We start from the raw sequence: 5,529 nt of genomic DNA, 5'->3' as shown, positions 1-5,529 counted from the left end.
GAAAATGCATTTTCAGCACTAAAAAAACCAAACTTTTATAACAGCTAAACCAAACGTTTCCAATGTAAATTTCCACCTTTATAGAGTGTAAAAAGACATCCTGAAGCCTGGGCAGTCATTAATTTGATTGTCCAATATTTCCCTTCTGAGATAATGCCTCTCATAGCAAATGTGTACAGCGCGAGCTGAAAATGCATTTACAGCACTAAAAAACCAAACTTTTATAACAGCTAAACCAAACGTTTCCAATGTACATTTCCACCTTTATATAGTGTAGAAAGGCATCCTGAAGCCTGGAAAGTCATTAATTTGATTGTCCAGTATTTCCTTCATGAGATATTGCAACACTTAGAAAAAGTGTACAGCGCCAGCAGACAATGAATTTTCAGCACTAAAAAAACGAAACTTCATTAACAGCTAAACTAAACGTTTCCAATGTAAATTTCCACCCTTATATAGTGTAAAAAGACATCCTGAAGCCTGGGCAGTCATTAATTTGATTGTCCAATATTTCCCTTATGAGATAATGCCTCTCATAGCAAATGTGTACAGCGCGAGCTGAAAATGCATTTACAGCACTAAAAAACCAAACTTTTATAACAGCTAAACCAAACGTTTCCAATGTAAATTTCCACCTTTATATAGTGTAGAAAGGCATCCTGAAGCCTGGAAAGTCATTAATTTGATTGTCCAGTATTTCCTTCATGAGATATTGCAACACTTAGAAAAAGTGTACAGCGCCAGCAGACAATGAATTTTCAGCACTAAAAAAACGAAACTTCATTAACAGCTAAACCAAACGTTTCCAATGTAAATTTCCACATTCATAGAGTGTAAAAAGGCATCCTGAAGCCTGGGAAGTCATTAATTTGATTGTCCAGTATTTCCCTTATGAGATAATGCCTCACATAGCAAATGTGTACAGTGCGAGCTGAAAATGCATTTTCAGCACTAAAAAACCAAACTTTTATAACAGCTAAACCAAACGTTTCCAATGTAAATTTCCACCTTTATATAGTGTAAAAAGACATCCTGAAGCCTGGGCAGTCATTAATTTGATTGTCCAGTATTTCCCTTATGAGATAATGCCTCACACAGCAAATGTGTACAGTGCGAGCTGAAAATGCATTTTCAGCACTAAAAAAACCAAACTTTTATAACAGCTAAACCAAACGTTTCCAATGTAAATTTCCACCTTTATATAGTGTAAAAAGACATCCTGAAGCCTGGGCAGTCATTAATTTGATTGTCCAATATTTCCCTTCTGAGATAATGCCTCTCATAGCAAATGTGTACAGCGCGAGCTGAAAATGCATTTACAGCACTAAAAAACCAAACTTTTATAACAGCTAAACCAAACGTTTCCAATGTACATTTCCACCTTTATATAGTGTAGAAGGCATCCTGAAGCCTGGAAAGTCATTAATTTGATTGTCCAGTATTTCCTTCATGAGATATTGCAACACTTAGAAAAAGTGTACAGCGCCAGCAGACAATGAATTTTCAGCACTAAAAAAACGAAACTTCATTAACAGCTAAACTAAACGTTTCCAATGTAAATTTCCACCCTTATATAGTGTAAAAAGACATCCTGAAGCCTGGGCAGTCATTAATTTGATTGTCCAATATTTCCCTTATGAGATAATGCCTCTCATAGCAAATGTGTACAGCGCGAGCTGAAAATGCATTTTCAGCACTAAAAAAACCAAACTTTTATAACAGCTAAACCAAACGTTTCCAATGTAAATTTCCACCTTTATATAGTGTAGAAAGGCATCCTGAAGCCTGGAAAGTCATTAATTTGATTGTCCAGTATTTCCTTCATGAGATATTGCAACACTTAGAAAAAGTGTACAGCGCCAGCAGACAATGAATTTTCAGCACTAAAAAAACGAAACTTCATTAACAGCTAAACCAAACGTTTCCAATGTAAATTTCCACATTTATAGAGTGTCAGACAATGAATTTTCAGCACTAAATAAACGAAACTTCATTAACAGCTAAAGTAAACGTTTCCAATGTAAATTTCCACCTTTATATAGTGTAAAAAGACATCCTGAAGCCTGGGCAGTCATTAATTTGATTGTCCAATATTTCCCTTATGAGATAATGCCTCTCATAGCAAATGTGTACAGCGCGAGCTGAAAATGCATTTACAGCACTAAAAAAACAAACTTTTATAACAGCTAAACCAAACGTTTCCAATGTAAATTTCCACCTTTATATAGTGTAAAAAGACATCCTGAAGCCTGGGCAGTCATTAATTTGATTGTCCAGTATTTCCCTTATGAGATAATGCCTCACATAGCAAATGTGGACAGTGCGAGCTGAAAATGCATTTTCAGCACTAAAAAAACCAAACTTTTATAACAGCTAAACCAAACGTTTCCAATGTAAATTTCCACCTTTATATAGTGTAAAAAGACATCCTGAAGCCTGGGCAGTCATTAATTTGATTGTCCAATATTTCCCTTATGAGATAATGCCTCTCATAGCAAATGTGTACAGTGCGAGCTGAAAATGCATTTACAGCACTAAAAAAACAAACTTTTATAACAGCTAAACCAAACGTTTCCAATGTAAATTTCCACCTTTATATAGTGTAAAAAGACATCCTGAAGCCTGGGCAGTCATTAATTTGATTGTCCAATATTTCCCTTATGAGATAATGCCTCTCATAGCAAATGTGTACAGCGCGAGCTGAAAATGCATTTACAGCACTAAAAAACCAAACTTTTATAACAGCTAAACCAAACGTTTCCAATGTAAATTTCCACCTTTATATAGTGTAGAAAGGCATCCTGAAGCCTGGAAAGTCATTAATTTGATTGTCCAGTATTTCCTTCATGAGATATTGCAACACTTAGAAAAAGTGTACAGCGCCAGCAGACAATGAATTTTCAGCACTAAAAAAACGAAACTTCATTAACAGCTAAACCAAACGTTTCCAATGTAAATTTCCACATTTATAGAGTGTAAAAAGGCATCCTGAAGCCTGGGAAGTCATTAATTTGATTGTCCAGTATTTCCCTTATGAGATAATGCCTCACATAGCAAATGTGTACAGTGCGAGCTGAAAATGCATTTACAGCACTAAAAAAACAAACTTTTATAACAGCTAAACCAAACGTTTCCAATGTAAATTTCCACCTTTATATAGTGTAGAAAGGCATCCTGAAGCCTGGAAAGTCATTAATTTGATTGTCCAGTATTTCCTTCATGAGATATTGCAACACTTAGAAAAAGTGTACAGCGCCAGCAGACAATGAATTTTCAGCACTAAATAAACGAAACTTAATTAACAGCTAAAGTAAACGTTTCCAATGTAAATTTCCACCTTTATATAGTGTAAAAAGACATCCTGAAGCCTGGGCAGTCATTAATTTGATTGTCCAATATTTCCCTTATGAGATAATGCCTCTCATAGCAAATGTGTACAGTGCGAGCTGAAAATGCATTTACAGCACTAAAAAAACAAACTTTTATAACAGCTAAACCAAACGTTTCCAATGTAAATTTCCACCTTTATATAGTGTAAAAAGACATCCTGAAGCCTGGGCAGTCATTAATTTGATTGTCCAATATTTCCCTTATGAGATAATGCCTCTCATAGCAAATGTGTACAGCGCGAGCTGAAAATGCATTTACAGCACTAAAAAAACAAACTTTTATAACAGCTAAACCAAACGTTTCCAATATAAATTTCCACCTTTATATAGTGTAGAAAGGCATCCTGAAGCCTGGAAAGTCATTAATTTGATTGTCCAGTATTTCCTTCATGAGATATTGCAACACTTAGAAAAAGTGTACAGCGCCAGCAGACAATGAATTTTCAGCACTAAAAAAACGAAACTTCATTAACAGCTAAACCAAACGTTTCCAATGTAAATTTCCACATTTATAGAGTGTAAAAAGGCATCCTGAAGCCTGGGAAGTCATTAATTTGATTGTCCAGTATTTCCCTTATGAGATAATGCCTCACATAGCAAATGTGTACAGTGCGAGCTGAAAATGCATTTACAGCACTAAAAAAACAAACTTTTATAACAGCTAAACCAAACGTTTCCAATGTAAATTTCCACCTTTATATAGTGTAGAAAGGCATCCTGAAGCCTGGAAAGTCATTAATTTGATTGTCCAGTATTTCCTTCATGAGATATTGCAACACTTAGAAAAAGTGTACAGCGCCAGCAGACAATGAATTTTCAGCACTAAATAAACGAAACTTCATTAACAGCTAAAGTAAACGTTTCCAATGTAAATTTCCACCTTTATATAGTGTAAAAAGACATCCTGAAGCCTGGGCAGTCATTAATTTGATTGTCCAATATTTCCCTTATGAGATAATGCCTCTCATAGCAAATGTGTACAGTGCGAGCTGAAAATGCATTTACAGCACTAAAAAAACAAACTTTTATAACAGCTAAACCAAACGTTTCCAATGTAAATTTCCACCTTTATATAGTGTAAAAAGACATCCTGAAGCCTGGGCAGTCATTAATTTGATTGTCCAATATTTCCCTTATGAGATAATGCCTCTCATAGCAAATGTGTACAGCGCGAGCTGAAAATGCATTTACAGCACTAAAAAACCAAACTTTTATAACAGCTAAACCAAACGTTTCCAATGTAAATTTCCACCTTTATATAGTGTAGAAAGGCATCCTGAAGCCTGGAAAGTCATTAATTTGATTGTCCAGTATTTCCTTCATGAGATATTGCAACACTTAGAAAAAGTGTACAGCGCCAGCAGACAACGAATTTTCAACACTAAAAAAAACGAAACTTCATTAACAGCTAAACCAAACGTTTCCAATGTAAATTTCCACATTTATAGAGTGTAAAAAGGCATCCTGAAGCCTGGGAAGTCATTAATTTGATTGTCCAGTATTTCCCTTATGAGATAATGCCTCTCATTGCAAATGTGTACAGCGCGAGCTGAAAATGCATTTTCAGCACTAAAAAAACGAAACTTTTATAACAGCTAAACCAAACGTTTCCAATGTAAATTTCCACCTTTATATAGTGTAGAAAGGCATCCTGAAGCCTGGAAAGTCATTAATTTGATTGTCCAGTATTTCCTTCATGAGATATTGCAACATTTAGAAAAAGTGTACAGCGCCAGCAGACAATGAATTTTCAGCACTAAAAAAACGAAACTTCATTAACAGCTAAACTAAACGTTTCCAATGTAAATTTCCACCTTTATATAGTGTAAAAAGACATCCTGAAGCCCGGGCAGCCATTAATTTGATTGTCCAATATTTCCCTTATGAGATAATGCCTCTCATAGCAAATGTGTACAGCGCGAGCTGAAAATGCATTTACAGCACTAAAAAACCAAACTTTTATAACAGCTAAACCAAACGTTTCCAATGTAAATTTCCACCTTTATATAGTGTAAAAAGACATCCTGAAGCCTGGGCAGTCATTAATTTGATTGTCCAATATTTCCCTTATGAGATAATGCCTCTCATAGCAAATGTGTACAGCGCGAGCTGAAAATGCATTTACAGCACTAAAAAAACA

The sequence above is a fragment of the Idiotropiscis lumnitzeri genome, unplaced genomic scaffold (genome assembly GCF_059441095.1).
Source record: "Idiotropiscis lumnitzeri isolate Australia: NSW breed Sydney's pygmy pipehorse unplaced genomic scaffold, RoL_Ilum_1.0 HiC_scaffold_32, whole genome shotgun sequence".
Taxonomy (NCBI): Eukaryota; Metazoa; Chordata; class Actinopteri; order Syngnathiformes; family Syngnathidae; genus Idiotropiscis; species Idiotropiscis lumnitzeri.
Note: the sequence above shows the minus strand (reverse complement) of the source record.